General features: G+C 38.1%; 1 protein-coding gene across 7 annotated transcripts in view; it reads right to left on the bottom strand.

Moving 5' to 3' along the window:
- TRMT9B (tRNA methyltransferase 9B (putative)) overlaps positions 1-23,011 on the bottom strand; it is a 117,270-nt gene that overhangs the window by 33,264 nt on the left and 60,995 nt on the right. For 6 of the 7 annotated variants that reach the window (XM_080591602.1, XM_080591600.1, XM_080591598.1 and 3 more), the window contains one exon: positions 11-171. The gene's annotated coding sequence lies outside the window, so the exon portion shown is untranslated. Of the gene's footprint in view, positions 1-10; positions 2,154-23,011 lie in introns of those variants that run through there. The other variant, XM_080591601.1, reaches the window with a different exon arrangement.

The following is a 23,011-nucleotide window of genomic DNA, read 5'->3' on the forward strand; positions in this document are numbered from 1 at the left end:
TTATACTTACCCATACAGCTCACTTTCTAAGGACTTTCAGATGTCTCTTTTGGAAGCAAAATGTTGTCACACTCAATGCCACCGGACAGGAGGGGAAGTTAACATGATTCTCTGTGGATCTCACTTGGAGCTTCTAGGCCTGGAGAGAATGACCATTGACAAGAAAGGCACCTGGCATGAGGAAAAGAAAGATGTGGTTAAAATGTAGTCCCCCAAAAATCTTTGAACCAAACCGATGTTTAAAATATTTTTCTTGGGCACTAGGACGCTTTAGGTTAGCACCTCTATATTTTGACAGGAACTGTGAGAAAGATCTGAAGGGAAATGACTGATCTGTAACCAGGAGGGACAGAAGTTAGAGGACTGTGGTCTGCTATGCTACATTCCAACCCTAACGATCCTATGATGATTCTATGAAATCCTAACCAGTATGCACCAAAATATTGCAGAAAGTATGCTAACAGCTAAACAGTTTGTACAATTGGGGCATAGTAGTTGAGCCCAGGTCCCTGATTTTATTTATTTTCTTCATTGCCAGTGTAGATGTAGAGCTAGGTCCCATTTACTCGAAAAGATTCCTATGCCCTGTTTCCAGTAGCAGTAACTTCTCTGATTGAGTTTGAGCTTAGGCATGCCCACCCCACACAAACTAAAGCCGTGTAAGTCTTGTTATAAAATAGAATTTTCTTTCCAGATGCAGCAGATACTACTGAGGCAATTGCTAATGGCCTTAAAGAGAGGTGAAAAGCTCTGAAAGCTGCTCACTTACGGAAAGCAATGAGTTAGCTGAAAGCCAGGTGGAGAAAATGGAGGTGGATTAAAGACATTGCTTTGTGCATAGAAGAACAGCATAGCAAGAAGAACATTCCAGTTTCCTTTTTTCTACAGATAGAAAGTGTGTTTCTGTTTGTATACCATTATGATCATGTATCATTCACTATCCTCACAGCTATTTCATCACTGTCTTACTAGCGGAATGCAACACTTACCTCCTCCGGATATGCTTACACAAAAAGTGTTTGGTTTGCTTCTACCAGTTTAACTACTGGCAGTCATACCTGCCGTGTGGCTGTGCACTAGTTCTGCACCCACAGTGAAGTTTTTTAGAACCTGATAAGCACATCCCTGCTCTAACACTTGGACAATTATACCGTTCCCCCTAAATCAGACATATTGATGATGCCAAGCCATCTGTTTGACGATATGTTTAGTTACACAAGTTGCACTACAAGTATTTCCTCACAGATTAAGAAATCTCTGTGTAGGTGGCTACACAGTGGGACCTGTGTACCTGAAATATCCCCACAAGCCTGGAAAATACAATGCAGGAACTGTACAGCAGCAGCCCGTGGGTGCCTGGCAGGATCCACAAGGTCATCACAAATGGCATTAAAGTTAGACCACTAAACTTAGACCACCGGACTGAGCCTTACTATCTTCAGTTGAGTGTCTAAGATCTCTTTAGTGAATATGAGATCTACTCAGATTCATTCAGCTAGAGTTCAGAAAACAGATCAGATGACAAAATATAGGAATGCTTAGATTTATTAGCCCTATCCTTTCCAGAAAAAAAAAAAAGTGTTTTTTGTTGTTGTTGTTGATTCAGGGTAAGAATTGCAAGAACAGACTCCATCCCCAAGTTTGCACATGCTACTAATGTAAGGTGCCCATTGAGATTTTTCCACTGCCTTAATAAATGCTTACACCCAACTAGAAACTTGACTTGCTTTGTTCAGTATACTACATATACTGAACATATATATATATATATACATATATACATATAAATTTAAATACTTGTGGAAGCGTGTTTTTTGTTGGGTTTTAACACAATTGTAGCCATCTCTACTGCAGCATTATTAGTTCTCTTGTATTACTGCACAGTTTGCTTTAAAGCCTTTGTTCATTTATAATAGTGGAAACATTCATCAGAAATTATCAGTGCTCTTCTCCCAGAGACATGATATTTTGCCTAGTTTCTGTTTGGTATTGTTGGAAATAAAATGTTTTTGTTTTTTATACCTGCCTTGCTTGTTTATTTTACTGTTTTCCTGTTCTAAAAAGATTCTCAACCTGTACTCATCATCTAAGCATCTGAACCACTGCTGAAACACATGATTAGTAGGAGGGGTATAGCATCTGTCAAAGTCCCATAATTCTGCCTTGCCTATTTTGCTGTGCCCTTGCACCCCAATCTCATAACTGATGCTGGAGATGAGTTTAGTGGACACCCCAGCCCAATTGTCCACTTGATGTAGCAGCTGGATTCAACACTACGACTGGAAAGTTTGGTGTGTCACCCCTCTTAAACATATCCTAAAGATTCTAAAGCCTTTCCATGAGCATGGGTGACCTTATTCAGGAGTCTTGCAACAAAGTGGGTCTCTTGTGGAGGAAGAGCATGCAAACGAACCTTTCAGGAGACTAGTTGTCAAGATCATAGGATCATCCTATGATCAAAAATGACTGACGGGTTGGTCTGAATGAAGGCAGCTTATTTCTGAGGTGAATAGTCACAAGGAAATGGAAACAGGTTTCTTCACTACACCTCCAAGCCCCAGGAGTTTTCTGTTTTCTGTTTTACTTCTGAGGATTTTCAGGGCTCTGAGTAGAAGATGTAGCAAGTTTTGAAAGTAATTGCTTCACTCAGGAAGAATATTATTGGTCCGAAACACAAATGCTTGTTTGAGGATGGTGGGCATATTCTTCATGCAACATTTTCTGCACTTAGTGACCATTATCCTGATAGGTGATTACTGATTGCCAGAGAGCAGTGCCATTCTCAGATCAAGACTGCCAATTTTGTAGGATATGAAAGATAAGGAGAGATAGGGACGAGATTTTCACTCATGGAGATGCCCTTCTAATCAACACTGTAGCCTTTATAACATTTTCATAATGGAAGATACAGCCAGCAAATTTTGATTTCAGCTGCTGGGAAGTTTTATCCACCCGGTCACTGTTTGGCCAGTAATATGCCACTGTTGTGTTGCTTCACTGATTACCCTTGCTTCCATAAAGGAAAAGTAAGTGAAAGTGCTCATATCTAACCGAGCCTCCTGCCAGAGATAACAGGGCTCCATGGAGAGGAAGACGACAGAGGGAAAGCACAAGTTCATCAGCTAGGAGGAGAACTACCAGTCCTGTAACACCCACAGCACCTTCTCCAAGGCACAATATCTGACACCGCCATCTGTCTGCATCTTCTTACACAAGTCGTACCTTCACAGCAGAGGATGCCTTAAATCAGCAGGCAGCCAAGGACAAGCCATGAAGTATAAAATTATATTACAGAACTGGGTGCATTCGTTTCTACCTATGCACATACTTGTGATGATCATGCTAAATTCTGCAACAAGGAGCAACTCCTTACCACCTGGAATCAGGCAAACAAATAATTTAAAAATCTTTGAATATTTGACATTTTGTACAAAGTCTGTCAGAGAGCATTTGAAACATATACATTTATATTACACATATATCAATTACTGCTTTCTCTCTTTTTTGTAAGAAAGCCTTGTTTGTAAATATTTTCATTTTTCTTTCTCTCAGCTTTTCAAAACTGTAACACCTCTTTATTGGAAGACTCTCTCCCTAGAATTCCTAATTTAAATACAATGAAGAAAATATAACCCTTTGTCTTTTATTCCATCCCACACAAATTCTCAAGGCTAATGCTTAAAGAGCTGTTCCTTTTGGCAACATCAAAGCATTTCAGTTTATTAGCCTTCTCATTCCAGGAACTTCAGAGAAGTGACTTCAGCAAACTAAATCCAATAAGCACATATCAAAAGATATTTGATTTGCCATCTTGATAGAAGTTTTAAATGATGAATGGAGCCCTCTGTCTAGTTCTATTGTCAATAACTTTAACTTACTGAAATTTTAAGAGAATACTCGCAGATTCTTTCCCTAGCAGTTTAATTACCAACATTTTGTTAATATACAAAAGAAGGACTTTATAAATTCTCATTCCATTTCTCAGTGAAAAAAAAAAAAAGATCTCTCTCATGGATCCATCTCTCTTCACTTGGTACCTAAAGCTACTTATGGTTGTCTTATAGACAGAAAAGAGATAAAGAAACAGACAGACAGACAGCTCCACAAGGCAGTTAGTTCCGTTCTAAAAAAGTTGGGATGACTTGCCTTCCAGGATCGCCTAATGCCGTCTGCTAAAAGGCTAATTTACCGGACTAAACTGGAGCACGTGCATAACACTCAGCAGCCTGGTCAGGTAAGAGGAATATAGCCCCACCAAAATAATGTTATTTGACTAAAAGAGATGATCAAGGGCAAGACAACTGTGTGATACTTCTTTCAAAACCTGGAAGATAGCAAAGAGGAAATGCAAAGTCCAATTTCACTACCACTAATATTGAGTAGTGCTTTCTAGTTGACGTAACTTGTTACTGGCTACCAGTCCAAACCTGCCTGAAGAAATTTAGTGTAAGTAAGTTGGGCAAAAGCAAGCTATTTGAGAGTGAACATAAATTGCTGGCATGTTCTGTCTTTGGATGATTAAAAGGAGAGATCAAGGTATTTATCCAAGGACCAAATTTAGACTCCGAGTTGACTATATAACACACCTGATGATCTGGACATAAGTCCCAAGTCTCCCTTGCTGGGTATAGAGATATATATCTGCCTGTTTACAAGCTTTAAGAAGTGTTTTTAGCTAGTTCAGATACTTAAATTTTAAATTTAATGTTCATATGAATTTTTAATGTGCCATGAAAACCTGAGGTTCATAAACCATTTATAGTAACACATGAAGGCGCTCTTTGTTATCTCGGACTGATTCGTCCCTCAGAACAACAGAAATCCTTTTAGAACCTTAAGATAAAATAAAATATATGCCTTTGTAAAATATGCCTTCTTAAAGATCCAGAAGAGCTGGCTCTGCTCCTTAAGAAAAACTTATGGCAGTACATATATACTTCTTATCAAGGACCATCTGAAATAAGAAGATCTAACAACCATAACGGCTAGACATAGGAGGTTATTTTTCTAGTCCATAAGAAGGATGCTTCTGCCTGACCTGACAGTCTTTGCTGTCATTACTGTTTGTGTAGCAAGTTTACCCCATTTTTTTTTTGGAACGGAAAAAATGTGACCAACAGATTTTTCTGTTTATGAAGAAGAGGTATCTAGGGAAATATCACATTCTTTGGTCATTATTGTTCAAAGCAGTTTAATGAGAAAGATTAAAAAAAGCACCTATAAAAAAAAAAGCACCTAAAAAAAGCACCTATAAAGCTATCTGAAAATGCAAGAGCAATTTCAACATAGGCAGCTATGTTCGTTAAATATAAAGGCATCAGTGAAAAACAAGAAAACAGTGTGTGAGTTTTCGCAACTTTTAGCAAGTTCCCACACTTCTTTAGGAGTTTTCAGAAACATTTCTGGAAACAGAAGAAATTTCAGTTGCAGTTGTTAGTAAAAATGCCTGGTTTTAGGCTCTGACCGTTCTAACTTCCCCTCCTTCTCATGGTTTCCGAGGGATAACCTCTTGTTCTACAGTCCCAGGATGCTTTTTCAGCCTCTGCCTCCTACCCCAAATGCACAAAGCTGCAATTTCAGGAACGGTCACTGCCGTTGGGATCCAAGTCATTTGTTTTTACCTTGCCTGCCTGTTGATATATTTGCCAGTCCATAATGGCTCTGACATCAGTATCTAACCTCTTTGCTCACCGTCTTGAGTGGAATTTCAATACAGGGGTCTTAACTGACTTACCAAAGAGATCCACATTTAGAGGTATACCACATGCAACACAAGTTAGCTCACTTAAACCCTCATTTAGGTAACTTTGTGCTGAGTCTCAGAAGGCTCTACAGACATCCACGACACTTTCTTTACAGCTCCCTGGGCCAAGAAGAGCACTGAAAATCAGTTTTATTGAATCCCCAAATTTCTGATTTTTTTAAAGGAATTAGGCTTTTCCAGGAGTTGCATGCAGATAAAGTGCCAAATAGTTCATATTTGGAGAACTAACTCCTGGGGAAAGGTAGAATCTTTTTCTGAAACCACACAACCCTTAATTCAAATCCTCCAGTGGCTAGCTGAAGACAATTAATGTGTGCTATCTTCTCCAAATGCCATTCTCATGTGCTTAAATCTCACCATATGTATGAGCTTTGGCAGAGGCTGGACTATTAATGCCATCAGACAGATGAATGTCTGAAAGAGTGGGACTTTCAATGCTGAGCACTGTGACATCTACATCTGTTTCAAGGAAGCAACCCCTCTGTATTCTTAGCCAGTCAATTTGTTCAGGGACATTGCCTTGATTTGACATTGTCTTGATTTCACACCACTCTCTGCCAGTGGATTAGTCTAAATTTCTTGTCTTGCCCTGTTACATAAAATTCCCCTTCCTTAAAGTTGACCAGAGCTTCTTAGATAAAGATACACCTTTTTACAATTGATATCCAGCCATTTGAGTTCTACAATTTAGTCTCATTTTTGTAATTTCTGTAACAGTATTTGAAAGGGTTAATAATATTAAAATATTTAAATCAAATAGAAAGCATTAATTATCTACCTTATTTTATGCTACAAATTATGCATATAATTACAATGGAAAATTATCTAACATTGTACCTGAGTCATTCCCCATGATGTTATCAAAGTTAGTAACAGCCTTACTAAGTGTCCAGGGAATAAGAAATGCTAATTATACTGTCTGTTTCTGACTGGTCTGGTAGTACTTCAAAAAGTAGAAAGCTATTGTATGAAGCCTATTTAAATCTAACATAATTGGGTTCCATGAAAAGAAGTTCAGAAAAACCATAGAGTGGGGTTTGCTATTTAAAGAATCTTGCTGGCTAATTCAAATGAAAAATCTTTTCAAAATCATTTTGAATTTTTGTTCAAGCTTTCCTGATTGATTTGGCATGCAAGAGAGTAATCTAATTCTAAGAACTGTGATGAAGCTGCTCTGAGCAGAAACTGACATTCCTGATAAATCTTTTTGCTTTTTAGTTTTTTTCTTAATTTCCAACAGATTTGAACATAAATATGTAATTAACTGCAGAAGAAATGGAAGTCCTTGAATCTTTCTATGAGACTAACCTGGAACTGACAGGCTAATGGGAGTAATGTTTTATTTTTCCTTAAACAGAAGAGAAAATCGTAACTTATTTATCATCTGCCATTCAAGCCAATATTTTCCTTGCCTTGTCTCAACCAAAACAGTTAGAATTCCTAATCTGACTAATTTTCCTTGATAGCCTATATTTTCACAGGAGTGAAGCAATGAGGAAGATTTTAATTGCAATATTTCATGTCTTTGCATACCAGCATCGAGCAGGATGGCCTTATTTAGGGACACCCAAAATTTCTTGATATAATTCTTCATGAATGAATTCTTCTTGATATAACTCTTCAATTACTAAATAAATACAGCAACTGTTTCTGAAACTGAGGGGAAGGGTCTCAACAGGCTGTACCCCCAAATCCTCTGAAACTCAGAGAATGATGAGGTAAAGAAAGCTATAAATACAGAAGGTTATGAGGAGCTAGGTCTCAATATCTATACCATACCTCAGGTATGAGCTATACATTCCTGTTTCCTGGCAACTGATGATCTGCTGGAATCTTGCTAGCAATGAAGACTACAATTCAATTCTTTTATGAAAATATGTCATAGCAGGAAAGATGCCAGTCTGGCTGTGGATTATATCTGAAAGTTCTTTATAGTATTCAAAAGGCTTTTTACAATATTTCATCCTGTTCTCTGTGCACTATTTTGATTTTAAGAAATCCTATAGTTCTCTCCCTTTGGAATTTGGCTGGGAGTTACTAACAGGTTATTATCAGTTGTTTTTTGTTTGTTTTAGTTTTTTTTTTTTTTTTTTTTTTTAATAACATACCCTAGAGGTTTAGTGAAAGTCCTGAAGAAAACTTGGCAATGCTCAAGACAAGCAGCAAGGAAAACATATAACAGCTGTGTATTACAGCCTCAGTGCTCACCTAGTGCCTTACCTGCACTTTCTCCAGTCTCTAAAAATGTAAAGAAACCCAGGGGCAACAGGGTCTCCACTGGAGCCAAGCTGAGCTCATTCAAAAACATCTTTGTGTCTCTGTGCTGCACCTCCCAGTATACCTGGCTTTGAGAAGATGTTTGACTAGCATGGAGCCAGCTAGCATCCAGCTGTACCTCACAGCTCAGGCTCTGCTCCAGCTGAAAGCATCTGCTCTGCTCCAGATGAGCTGTACCTCGAAGCAGAACAGCTGTATTCCTGTGATAATTATCTCAGCTTAAGTGCTTGCACAGATACACAGCAAGCCAATCTGCCAATGAATAACAGTCAGTTATAATGCATCATGTCATCCCAACTCCCTACTGTCACTGACACGTTTCTGATGTATAGATTTAAAAAAAAAAAAAAGGCCTCAGGCTACCTTATGCGATTCAGGTCCCATTTCAGCTTCTGTCTAGACACATTCATACACAGATAGTAGGCTCTCACGACCTCTCTCAGAAATGTATACGTCACACAGTACTGTGTTTCCTCCCACTGATCCAAGAAAAGCCTCCCAGTCAAAGGGAGGGAACTCACAGATTGAAACGAAACACTATAGTAGGTTTCAGAACGCCCTCATTCAAGAAGTGGGTAGGAAGCATCAAATTCCTTTCCACTGCTTCTCTGAGACATCACTCTACGCTCCTGATAAACGTATTGCAGTCCTACTATATGGACACAAGGTCACACTCAGAGAAAAGAGAAGAACACTGTATTCCAAAGTCAAAATAGATCAACAGGTACTTTGCTGCTTTTTGTACTTGGAGGTATTAAGGAGTAGAATTAAACTTTGAAAGTTTAGATGTACTCTCTGTTCAAAACCCCTGAAGTCACCACTACCCACCCTGAGGAAAAAACTACCAACTTTAAAGAAATAAAAAGTTTCAGTCGTGATCTTGGCTCTCTAACTGTTGAATAACAGTCACTGTTCAAGTGAAGCAACCCACGTGCACGAAGATTTTCACGTGTGTGCATTTTGCAGAATCCCTGTTTATTGAGTGAGACGTCACAGTGAATAAGCACCTCCTGCTAAAATCCTTGTTAAGCAGCTGTGTGAGTGGCTGTTCACATGATTAGAGGACAATTCCTCCATGACTTATCTTCACTGTTCTGGAAAATAGAAATGATATTACAAGAAGACAGTAAGAATATTGTGAAAATGAATCATTAGACCTACTGCTGCAGGTGATATTCACTAAGAAACCTTTTGATTTATTTCTAAAGGGTGCATCATGATTACTGCTGCCTGCTCAGGGGAAAAGGTGATTCTTGTACAATAATTACAAATACAAGAATCTTAAAGTTACTGGTTCTTACATTACTGCAATTCTCCCACATGAGCTTTGAAAATACCCAATATTCTAGTCAGTTATATAAAATTCCCTTTTAGATGGCAATCCTTAAAAGATTTCAAAGGAAGAGGGTGTTTCTGATGTCTACTTACAAGCGTGAAAAATGTTTTGCCTCAAAGCCCTCCCTTAGCCCTGCTGCTTAATTTCAGGGCTCAGTGCCGCTATTATCAACTAAATTACATATTGTATCTACTTTAATAAAACAAATAAACCTTCTGGAATGGAGATATCCAAGCACCTCAGAATTATCTAGGGTCTTTCTTCTCGTTATACTCACATGGTTCCCTTAGGCCCCCAAGTACTGAGAAGAAATGAAGCCTAATGTCTCGATTTCTTTGAATTGCTCCTGTGCGTACAGCACCTGAATCTCTACCTATCCCACTGTAAAGCAGAAGGAACTGCACTGAGACCAGTGGGCTAGAGTCAGACCTTCCACTGCTTCTATTCCATCTGTGAGGTTAATTAAGAATTTACCTTCTGAGGGAAAAAGTCTCTATGTCTGATCCACAGGTATTTTTCCTTTGCCTTAATACCCAATACAATTTACACAAATGCATGTTCTGAACTGTAGATGAATAAACATTGTTGAGCTGCTGTCACTTTAAAAGCCCCTGAATTCCATAACAAAAACTATCAAGAGACACCCAGTGCACAGCAGTTTCTCTGTACTGCAGCTGACAGAAAGTTAATTGTCTTCAGCTCCTTTACTGGCAAAATGATTCAGTTATTTTCATTGATGTACCTAAGAATCTTTGATAATCATCATAAATCCTTGAAATCCTCAAGGCTTCTCTGAAAGTTTGTAATTTTCATGTGTGATAATATTGATGATACCTGTAAATACAAAAATCATCAAGTAGAACCCAGAATAATGTTTGATTTTTGTGAACAGCTTAACGAATGAGCTCACTTTCAGCAGACTTCCAAGGAGAAATTTAATGAACAGAATGCTTCCGGACACCGCAAGCGTTGGTGACAAATGCCAATTTAAATTGAGGTATCACTCAGTCCTACCCTACCGTAGGTCCTTGGCTGGCATAAAACTAATGGTTCCATGACCAGATTGGAATTTGGAGACTTCCCTGACACTTGTCAGGTTTACAACATTTCTCTAAAATAGATTAATATACAGAATGTATATTAGAATAAGATACATTTTGGTAAAATTCTCTCAGACTGCACAACCCTTACACTGAGATCAACAATATTTCTAAACATGTTTTGAATAACAGTAGTAGAAATTGTATCAAATATAAGGATTGAAAATTATTTTAGCTCGGAAGGGTCATTATCTGGCAGAAGCAAACTGCATCTGCAATGCAAATCTACAGCACTTGAGGTTCAGAAACTGGCTTTCTGTGAACGGCACGGACAGCTGGATTTGTCCATAACAGTTGGAGAAATAATGGAGATACTAGAGTCGAAAGGAAAGAGCTGAAAAACTGAAAGAAGCGATTTAGCTAATATCCCTTTAACATCAGAACATCATGAGTATTTTGTTATAGTATCACAAGCCCTGGGCTTCTGTTCAAATGTGAGAGTTGATGATAGCTGCGCTAGCCAAGAGACTGTATCAGAAACCTAGGATTAGATTGTTTCATACAGAGCACAATTTGTAACACCACTTATCATGTGATTCCCTATTCTCAATTTAAAAGCTCCCCCCACCCAAAAAAAAAAAAAAGAAAAAAGAGACAAGCTCTATTTCAAAACAAAATCCTTTGTAAGTTACCTTTAAGTCCGTCATCAACTGTTGTTGGAGGTTCATGTAAGCTTAGCTTCTATCAGCTTTCCTAAGTAAGTTCACCTTTAAAACACCCTTAGAAATCTTTTTTGACATAGTCTTAAGACACCACAAGGAGTAATCTGATCTTGCCTTTGTGTAAATCACAACCTAAATAATTCTGTCTCTACTTTTCTAGGAAGACCAGTTACTCATGTTTCACAAGTCTCATACTTCACGAAGCATCCAGATTGTTCCAACAGTTTATCATCAACACTAGTAGAAATGTGATTGTGCATCTGATTACAGCTTTGCTTAGTTTGCATTCATAGATCATGGCTTTTATGATGCTATTTTTTTTAGATTGGAAGAGTGTATTACTACCTGATGATATTTTCCTGGCAGTTATGTGCCATAATCAAGTCACCTTTCAGTTACTTTAAGTTCCTTAATTACTCTATTATAAGACATTTTCTCTAATTTTCAAATAATTTTGGCAATTCTTCCCTGGGGCCTCACTACTTTTTCCCTGTGTAAACACTGTAATTCTGTTATCAGTTTACAATTGCTTTACCTGCTTGTCAGACAGAGTTGTTGACTTTACCTACTTGAAAATGTGCAAAAATGTGTGGCAAAGAAACAAAATAATGTATGTGCAGTAGATCAGATGAAACGGGATATTAAGATAACATAACTCAGCAACATTAAGTAGGTAGAAGAAAGGCTGAATGTAAGTGCTCCAGTATGACTACTCTTCAGGAAGAAGCGTTCATGACTAAGACTCATTACATAGAATTCAAATCCCTCTTTCCTTTGTGGGAAGTAACAAATGTCACACACAGAAGTCATATCACCTCTCTATTCCTACTCACTAGTTTACTACTCTAAAACTACTAGTAGTCTTTTTTCCACAGCATCAGAATTGAAGTATTCATTGTATTGCTTTTCTACTACATCTTTTTAAGTGTTATTATTTTTCACACTGTCATCGTCTAGAGAAGGTCAGTAGTGTTTGTGCCTAGTTATATGATCTTGCGTTTTGTTGCATTAAATGTTTATTTTTCTTGAATAGCCCTCTTGAGAAAATAATTAATACTGTTTTACACTAATTATTGTGATATCTGCTAGTTTCATGAGTATTGATTTGCGTATCACTGATGATAATATTGAGTGGTCTATTACCCTTAAGGAAACACGGTAGGAACAAAAACAATTCAGTAGTGGTTGCTGCTAGAGGCAGCTGAAGCCAGTAACCTTCGTGATGCAGGGGATGTCTCCTATCCCAGCCCACCAGATGTGAGGTTGCTGCTGGAGGCACTCAGACTGCATCTCCTGAGGCCCAGATCCCAGTCTCCCCCAGCTGCTGGTCCTGGTGCCACCCCAGCAGCTGGCAGTCAGGCCCCTTCTCCTACTTGCTGGCTGGTCCAGCATGCAGCTCCCTAGTGTGTGCACACAGGCTCAGGACAGAGAGCGCACACATACAAGAGAGTCCGCAGTAAGATCGATGAGAAGTTAGGTCAGACTGAGGTGGTCAAGTCCAGGGCTCAGTCAGACATGCCTACGGAGCACCTGCCCACTTGACTGTCCCATTAGATGTCATTTTCCCTCCCATTTACTACATTTGTTCTTCTGCAGCCCACCTTGAGCACTCCCTTCCCACGCGTTCAATCTTTACCCTAAACAACCCCAAAGATGTTTCACACATTCCTACAATTGCCATAAAACATATGTTTCATGTCACCCATACATTCTCTCCCCCTACATCCCACAGCAAGTCCCATAGTCTGTTTTAGGCAATTGTTCACTTTGCATGGCTTTTGAGGAGGAGATTTTCTTCCTAGAAGACCATCTCCTTTGACGGTCTTTAGATAGTAGCTGATGCAGGATGCTGTTTCCACTGATCTGCACATTAGGACTCCTTCAGCCATCATTGTTTCTCTCATCCTTCCTGCATTTTCCTATTCAATGTTATTAGGCTTTAGTCAGACAACCTGAAAACTCCTATTTGTAGATGATCACTGCCACAATTACTACTACGTTTTGAGTTTTATGTTATGAAAATACTTTTCCAATTTACTCCCATTTAGTCCAGTGACCTCCAAGGTCACTGATTTTCTGCCAAATTGGCTTATTGATTCTACTCTTTTCTGTATGTGTGTGTGTTTTGTGTGTTTTGTTTTGTTTTGTTTTCCCTAGAAACTCTATAAGATTTCCCATTGGAAGAGAATAGCAATAGCTGGAATTTAAATAAATAAATAAAGAGATAAATAGATAGATAAGATGATTTTTAGTCTTATGGATTTTATTTCAGGCTTTTCTACTGCTTTATGAACTTGTCACAGCTAATAATGTTTTGATTTACAAGTAACAATGGATCCATTTCTGTCCCACATTTCAGACTGAAAAGACAGTATGAAATTATATGAAATTATAGACTGCCAATGAAATCCCTAACCATTTTATTTTGAACAAAAATTGTATCAGGGCAGACTAACAAAGATGGGTGAAGTAGCTGGGTGAAGAGACATATTCTGAGAGGTATTTTTAAATATGCAGCTTTGTCACACTGTAGAAAAGCAGGAATAACATGAAAAGCAGACTGTGGTTTAGATTTTGTTGCCTTAGGCTTTTAGCAAACTTTAAGAAAATGGGGTAACTTAAAAGTAAGGCTGAAATACAAGGTATTGTTTTTTGCTAAGAGCATCAATATATAAAACGGAAAAAAATGGAATGCAGATAAGCAGGAGGAGGAAGTTAGTCTCTGTTCTCCTGCAACACTTGCAGGTAATCAAGAAAAAGAATGTTTTTGGACTTACTGTTCCATTTCAAAAGATAATTTTTGCTTGTTCCAATACCCCCCAAATTCATAGTCTCTTCCTCTCTACCTTTTAAAACCCTTCTCCTGTTTCTATTTACCTTTGTTTTGCCTTTTTCTTTTCCTGCCATTCTTTTCTCCCATTATCCTCATGCTCTTTCCTTCTTCTGTCTCCTTCTCCTACATTGCATAGCTCAACAGAGCAGAGCAAGGAGGTACTGAACCTCATCCTTCCCCTTCTCTACATCTCATGAAAGTGGCAAGGCTTTTTACTTCAGAAATCCTTCCACATCTCGGATTTGATATATGCACCAGCATCTGGAGAAAATGCCAGTAGAAACACTGGATTGATACTCTGGAGGGGAGCTGTATTAGTAGGCCACTCGTGAGATAGGTAACTTGTCAACTCATGGTAATTGGTCTGTGCCTCAGTTTCCCCATCTGTAAAATCTGCATAAGAGTACTTCCTGTCTACAGTGAACTTTCAGATGAAAAGCACTGTACTTATAAAAAAGTGATCACTTACATCTTCTCTAGATCTCCCTCTATTACCACTTTGCATATCATAGCACAGAATGTAATAAGAGGTGATTAAGGAAAAGAAATACATGCACACAGGCAAACAACTTTGTTCCTTTTCAGGACTATCATAAAATCATGTAATTTTCCCACTCATACTTAAAAACATGTAAGAAGGTACAGAATTTGTCTACAGACAAACTAAGAAGTACATACATCCTACAAAATGTTTTCTATGCAATTTTTAAACATAAGTCAAAAACATTCAACATCAGAGCTGATCATGTGTTGACCATTGCAGTCCATGTGCCTGTCATTTTAACAGCACCAGTAAATATTTAGTGTCCCAAAAGCTTTTAGCTACCATGTCCCATATTGTGAAATTAATGCTACTCACATAGTTGAAGACTTGTCTTGAATTTGTCCTTGTAACATTTTGTTGGTCTCCCTCTTATTTTAAGGTCATGGGACATAGTTTTGGCAATCTGTCTTTTGACATATGTACCTGCATAGTTAACAGATGGCCTAACCTCAATGAGCCTGCTGGAGCATTAATTTTATGCTGAGTATTTAACAATGCCCTAAGATTTTACTGTTCAGGATTTTATTTTGCTAGCAATAGACAATTCAGCAGCACACTTTGCTTATTCCCAGTAAGACAGAGGGGCAAATCCTTTTAGAAGGCAAGCTTGTGACTACAGAGCATTAGATTTTGCTCTGATCTAGAACGATGGCATTACTTGCTCAGAGGGCATTACCTTCCAAAATTAACTTATCGTCTCCTGGCAACCAAACTGCTCTCGCTAGAGTGCCAAAGAGCCTTCTGCAGTGACCTGACAGAGTAGGTGATGCTAATTCTCTTTATTTCCATCTTGAAATAAGGCCAGTGGGAATACTGTAACTACTTCCCCAATTCTTTTGCTTATAAAAGAAATTGTTAAAAGTGTTACACAGATTCTGCTGGATTGTAATGCAGAGGAAGAGATCTTACCCCTGTTGCTCTGTATCTAAAGATGTGATGTAATATCACTAATTGTGTATAACTGTGTGTAGCTCAGTGTGTAACGCATTAACCTTGTCAGCACCTGCTATGACACAGGATAAAGCTTGCTGTTTTCTGTCCTACTTGCCTTCAAGCTGACATTCAGCATATGTGCAGGTTCTCTATTCCTCCCCACAGACGCTGGCATCACCCATCTAGTGAGAATATCCTATCTACTGGAAAGAAAGCAAATCAGATCACTAGTAGACCTGGAAGACCAGGTAAAAGTTGCTGAGTGGCAGGCAGATGCTCCCTTGAGTGAAGGAGGAGGGCAGAGAGAAGCAGCTTCCCTGCTGATTCTTCTGAGGGTCATCCTGAAACATTGCTGGATTTTTGGTTGGTCATTTTGGATACCCCCCCTCTACCCCCCTGCATTGTGTTCTTCTATTAACAGCTGTGGTATTAAATATACAAAGGATATCAGAGCCTTTCTGCTGCTGTACAAAGTCTTAGAGGAACAAAGCAAACTGGTGAATATGTCAGTAGTGTTTAGTTATACAATTTCATTTCATTGCCAAGAATTAGACTTGAGCTTTTTATTAATCTCACAGGCCTACACCCTGAATATTTTTCTCACGTTGGTAAAAAGAGGGGAATTGCCAAAGTTTTTCTACAACAAAAACTTAAATATACATGCACATACACACACAAAATACAACAAAACCTAAGAAGCTAATATATCCTGGACAAAAGCCAGAATTACCGGAACTGAGCAAGTGGTTGCATAATTTTCTGAGAACAGCTCTGTAGAGCTCATACCCTGAGGCTATGCCAGATATCACAGCAGCCGGAGATAAGGTGCTACGGATCAGAATAAAACTCTCAGTATCAATATTAAACTTTTCTCTGTTTATCTCTCATATATAAAAATAGCAGCAGCTTCCAGGGCTGCCTTAATAGCTCTGTCAAAGGACTGTTCTCACTTTCCAACAATGCTATTAATATGGAAAACATTGAATTCTATTGCTAAGTAACTGGATGTACATCTGATGAAAACATAACGCCTCTGCTACAAAAGATAAACATCAGAATATATATTAGAGTGTGATAGAAATAAATATATGATTTAACAAATATTTTCCACAAAGGAACATCTACTAAAAGGCCCAGAAGGTTATTTGTATAACTTGCCTTTATGAGTTCATTATCAAAACCCAATGTCTATTGCCAAGCTTCCTTTGCTTTTGCAGTAAACAAATGAACTGAAAAAACACACGGAAATCCTAAGGATCTTTGAAAGTCCAGTTCATTTTCAGGGGCCTATATACTGACTATAAACTTCCACATACCTGAAAATATTTGTTTGCAATGTCAGTAGGAAATTATAGCTAACCTTCAATTCCCCAGGAATCCAACATGGAGTATTGAAGACTACTTCAAGGATCAGCTTCTACTATTATATTTACTTAAGCCCTGTCATCATTAAGAACAACCAAGAACATTTGTAAGGCACAAACATTTACTCAATTGGCATGGCCCAAATTACAATTTGGGGACTTCTTTCACAGTGCATGAAGGTGTTATCCAAGCCTGTGTTAGGCTGCACACCTGCACAAGTAGTGCCAGAAACCTGCACAGGCTGGGCGATCAGCAGGAATGGGAGGAAGCAGTCAGTTTTTAGGGTAGCATGAAATGCCAAAATGGCTATTCCCTGTCTCCTCTGAGGGAAAGGCAACAGCTCACCAGCCAGACTATGCTGACCTACAATAGCCAGTAAAAAAGGTTATTGAAATAGCCACTGCTGAGTACAAGACAGGAGCAATTTAAAATGTGACATCCTTTTTGGTGCACTGTTCACATGACTATGCCGTTGTCAAATACTGCACTGCTAGCTGAGGTTGCCTTCTACCAGCGGGACCCCAGGCAGCATGGCCATGTCACATTACTGCCATGCAGCATGGGAGATGCCATGAAACACCTGACCAGGCAGGCATGGCCAGAATGTGTCCATAACACAGAGAAAAACCTACAAGCTTGTTACGTGTCAGGTGTCCCAAACTGAAGTGTATTTGCAAAACTGTCACTCACAGAAACAGATTAATCACTTGAAGAGCAAATCTTTGGGAAGCTACGTTAAGCCATTTAAAAGACAAGATGTTCTATTTTTTTATTAGTAGTTAAAAGTGAATTTGGAGAGATGAACACTACAACCTTCCATTACCTGCAGTTGTCAAGGTAACAGCTGCTTTAGGATTAATGCCCACAAGACAGTTTTAGTCTTTCATCACAAACACTACAAATGCTACATGTGTTAGCTGGCTACTTGCCAGTCCTTTCTTTCTTGGTGCTCTTCCCACAACAGTTATTCTATTAGCTTTTGGAGAGCAGCATAGTACTGGCCCCAAATCAGGAGGGAGTTTTTTAATTGCATGTTTATACATTATTTATTTATTTATTCTTGAGCAGACATGGAATAATTGCCAATTCAGTTCACATCTCAATTTCCTCATCCAGAATGGTTTGTTTCTCTTCACAGATAAATGTATCACCTCTCAAATTCAATTCTGTGAAAATACATTGTTTCTCTCTATCTTGAGAAATTTTAATGAACTTTTTCTGTATTCCTACAACATCTGGTGTCTTTTTGTTTGTTTGTTTGCTTGTTTTTTCTTCTCATTTTATACCCCTAAAAGAGAGCACTATATCTTTCCCTAAAGCAGGACAGATTTTCCCCAAGAAAGGATTCCTGGCACTGAGAACTTAGACTTGCTGCTAGGTTTTCCAAGCATTCTACAGGGCATGGCCCTGAAGACTGAACAGAGATTTAGAGGAAATTGCCTTGGAAACAATGAACTCATTTCTGTATAAATATTAAAAGGACACCTCTGGAGCATAGTCTTTGGTGTGCAATCATTCATTAGACACATTGGCAGTTGGTGGAAACTCTGCTGACAAAAAAGGCAGTTTCTAGGGACTTCGGTGCATTTGTTTTAGGCATTTGAAAAATATACTATTTTTCTTCTCTTTATTTCTCTCCTGTAAGGGACTCTATTAGTCTTGAACAGCACTGTCATTTTGTGCCATAAAAATTATCAGTGTTAACCAATGATGCAACTCGGTGTTTCTGTGACCTTGATTCTTGCTACACAGCCTCAAAAGAACTCACTAGACTTGATCTATAGACACTATCATCCGATATCACTCTTCAAGTAATGGATCACCACCTTTTTTTTTCTAAGTATACAGGCAGGAGAAAGACATTAACTTCTTAAAGCCAAAATAAGAGGTGCTAAAGGAATGTATTTAACAAGAACATTCCAGTCATGGGAAACATCAGACTTGGCACAGAAGGCATTTTTTCCTCTTCCAGGCAAGTATCACGCATTAATTGTTCCTTTCAACACCCAGCTGAGAAAAGTATGTGTTCAGGAGATCCTGGCATTTAGTCTCATCATTCCACACTCGGACCATTCTGTGTAAGCTGAAATATTGCATTCACCTGGCAGTTACTGTTTCAGAGTCAAAAAGTCAATGACTAATGACAGGTCTCCACTGAATGCTCCACTGGAAATATCTCATGTAATCCCCCTAAATGATCTTAGCAAAAGCCGGGATGTCACGGGTATCCTTCAGACACAAAGCATTGCTCTTAAAGCGTCTTCTCTTTTCCTTCTCCTCGTGAATGAAAAGAAAAGCTGAACCTGCAAGAATATATTATTTTTTAATCTAATTGCTCAGATGAGCTCTAGTAGTTTGGACAGAGCTCATTTCTCTTTCCTGCTACACCGCCTTTGTAACCATCATGTTGACATAAATTTATGTAAGAGATGGCAACAATTACAATGTCCCTAATATGCATAAAATTAATTAGCTCTTTTATCATTAATCATATTAATGTGATGTCTCAAACAACACCTTGAAAGGACTATGCTTATCTCTCAGGATATAAAACTAGTTTGTAAACAATGGTAAGTAAATCTTGGTGACATACTGACAACATTCTGAAAAGCATGCCAAATTATTATGAATTAAATTTGAGGATATGACATCAATACTTATAATGGTTAGAACTACTTGAAATAATATAATTAATAATCCCCTCTTTCACTTTTCTTAAAATTTGATGTTAAAGAACAAGTATTGTGGAAGCTAATTAGATCAGAAAACTCACTGGATGAATTCCACAATGAGGAAAAGACGGGAAATGTTTTAGGCTATGTTTTAGCTGTCCCAAATGTCAATCTGCTTGGGAAGTTAACCTTCACAGCTTAGTTTACCTTTCTGTTGTAACTCTTCCGTTTAGATTACCTTGGAGTGCACTGAAAAAATGACTGCATGAAATAGCACTTTTAGTAATTTATTCTCGGAGTTAACACTTTAAGTTACTTACTCTCAGAGTTACTATTGTTCCAACGGGAACATAACACATGAGTATGTGAGCACTACAACATCCAAGCTAGCCTGCTGTGCTGAGGTGTGTGCTAGGCTAATACCATTGGTGTTGGGCTCTGATTTTAGCAAGAAACAACTCATTTACTATGTTGAAAGTCATTATAAGAAGATCTTCCATTTTCAAGACAGCCTTCGATGTTAAACAGATATACAAATCCTGCAGTTACAAATTCTACCTAAACCTCTAGTTAAGCAAAATTTTACTCCTTTTATGTTAGTTTATTATAAGCATCAAAATTCCTCTTTATTTCCTGCATTAGAAATAACATCTCTATGTTCACAGCTGTTTTATCTGGAGCACTAAGGAAAAAAAAATCCAATCCCTTATCATCAAATTGACATGACTTCTGAATATGCCCCTGGGTGATGCATTTAACAAAACAAGGACAAGACGTATGGAATTATCCTTCACAGGGCATTCCCCATTAAGCTAGTTCAAATAAATCAAGTACTGAGATCCACATGGCACAACCCAGTGCTGCTTTAAAACCAGGAAGCAGATGCCTAGCCATAAATTTAAGTCTTCATTGTATTGGCTTGCTGTCACTGAAGAGGTCTAAGTATGGAAGTACGTTCCTATTGAATAGGTACACTACCTTTACAAGCTACACCTATCACAGAATAGCATTTACGCTGGCATGGGGCAATATCACATACTTTTGAAAGTAAAAGAGGGGCCAGAGGGGAGGAAAAGAGGGCTGCACAATGATGTGTTGTCACTTCACCCACAAGTGCAGCCAATTAACTGATCTTTCTCACTTATTGCATGTAGTACAATATATTTACATCACATTCTCTTAAAATGATATAATGTCACCTTACAAAAGAGAATAGTCAAAGGTTGGGAAAAAAAAAAAGAAGAAAAAGAACGTTTTTAAAATGAAACACAATATTAGTTATTGAAAAAGAGCACTCAGAAAGAGTTCTCCCAAAAAGAACTGATCCCTGGACAAGTGTATTTCAGGGCAGATTTGAGGGAGAAGAGATGTGAGTAAAACTTGGAAAGGAAATTGGAGAACAAAAAAAAAAAAAAGGATTAAGGACAGCACACCAGGAGACACAAAATCAAGATCACTAAAAAAGCAGATGAAAGAAACTCCTCCAACTATGAGGAAATTCAGCCCAATGTGTTTACCCTGATTTGAATAGTGGTTATGTCAACACTGCAGAGCATGCCTTCACCTGAGTCCTAGGATATGCCTAGTCTGTTAACAGATTTCCTGTTTTAAGGTCTTGCACAAATAATTTTAGGTTCAGTATTTCTGTCCTATGGGGACATCCCATGGTGTTTTGCACTGTTATGTTCAAGTATCTTACCTGGCAAGTTAAGTCAGCAATATGAGATCTTTTTTGTCCATCTGGAAAAATGGTGGGAAGGTTGTTGGAGGATTTGCAGATTTTTATGTAAGGTAATCTTTTAGCCTGAGTTAACAAACAGCATTGTATAGCCCCACTGGAGTAATTTAAACAACACTGACAGTATTTCAATGTAGATAAGACCTTAAAAAAGGGACACAGTTTTAGAATCAACAGCTTGTGTGTGACAAGTAAGGACGCAGCATGACATATGCATAAACAAAAAATATTTGATTAACTGTTATTTAAAAACAATATTTTTACCATTATTGCTTACATATTATCATTACCCTTTAATTAATATATAGCTGCTTCCTTTTTCTGATCTTTATGAGTGCCGTGCTGCCCATCTCAAATTGAATTTTCTGCTGCAGTGCCAATGATCTTAGAGATTTCCTGTTACTAAAGAACAAGAAACAAAGCACACAGGATGAGACCCTAACAACACTGCATTTGGCTGCTCACATCAGTGGAAGGACAACATTTTGCCTTTGTCTTAATAATAGTTTCTAAAACACTAGACGCAGCCTCAAAGAGTGGAGAGTAGATGACAACAACCCTGAGTATACCTGCTATCAAAATTTCTTGGGTCAGTTGACTCTATCCTTGGCTGAAAGCTGAATGCTGGGCAATAGCTGTAGTAAACAAGCAGGGAGCTCATGGGGGACCTTACACAACCTATGTAGGTCAGTCCTGATTAGCAATCTGGCAATTGCAAAAATATCTTATTTCCTTCCACTTTACTCTGGACACAAAAGAAGAAAGTATGTGATACAGAAGATGCTAAAAAAGCATAAGCAATATCATTGTTCAGTTTCCTGCTACATGTATCACCCTGGCCATCCTGAGCATAGAATTCTTCATAGAAAAATTGTGATTATGTACTTTATAGTGAAAATGATTTTTATACAGTGACACATTAAATCTCTAAACTGGAAGAGGGGGTAGTAAGTACAAAAGTTTGCTTTCTGCTTTTAATAATAACTACCAGGCAGATTATTACCGTTCTCAACCCCAGAAGAAATTTTACCACTATGACAGTGAAAGAATGCTGAAAAATCTCAGGAAGATCACTGTGACTCCGTACATCAAGAATTATTTCATTCTGAAATGTGAATGCCCTAAAGGATTATATGTTTGGAGTTTGCAGGTCACTGGTGATGAAAAGGATAAACAGAAGTGACATTAGACACACACACTCTTCTACTCAGTTGCTAACAAATACATTATCAGGACAATCCAGACTGTAATTTGATGTTATTCAAATCTTTGCCCACCAAAGCAAAGTGCAATTTATAAGCTTAATATCATCTTGCTACTTTTGTTTCTAACTTCATACTAATAATAGTCTTCCACACTAAACATTAACTGACATCAATGACATTTTTAAATGTCCATGCTGATATTCCTAACAGCCTTGTAGGCTATTGTTCCCTAATAAATCAGATTGCCATAGAAGCCAAAGGGCCTAATTAAGATCAAGAGCCCTTTTGTGCTAGGCACGGACCAAACACATCCTCTTCTGAAGAATGTATAAGCTAAAAAATGAGAGATGCTTCATGAGTGTCGATGAAAGAAAGGTATAACCTAATGTTTACAAATTATTACTGGTACATTAAACAGCTGCAAAATATTAACATCTGCTCCTCTAGACTCCTCTAGAGTCTACCATTCATTAAAACAGAAACATTTGTAAAACAGCTTGTCGGTTTTTTTTGCTGCTGTTGTTGTTGTTTTTCTTTTTCTTTTTTTTTTCTTTTTGTCCTATGTGATATTGGTTCATTTGG

Source organism: Anser brachyrhynchus, assembly GCF_964034855.1.
Source record: "Anser brachyrhynchus genome assembly, chromosome: 4".
NCBI classification, from domain to species: domain Eukaryota; kingdom Metazoa; phylum Chordata; class Aves; order Anseriformes; family Anatidae; genus Anser; species Anser brachyrhynchus.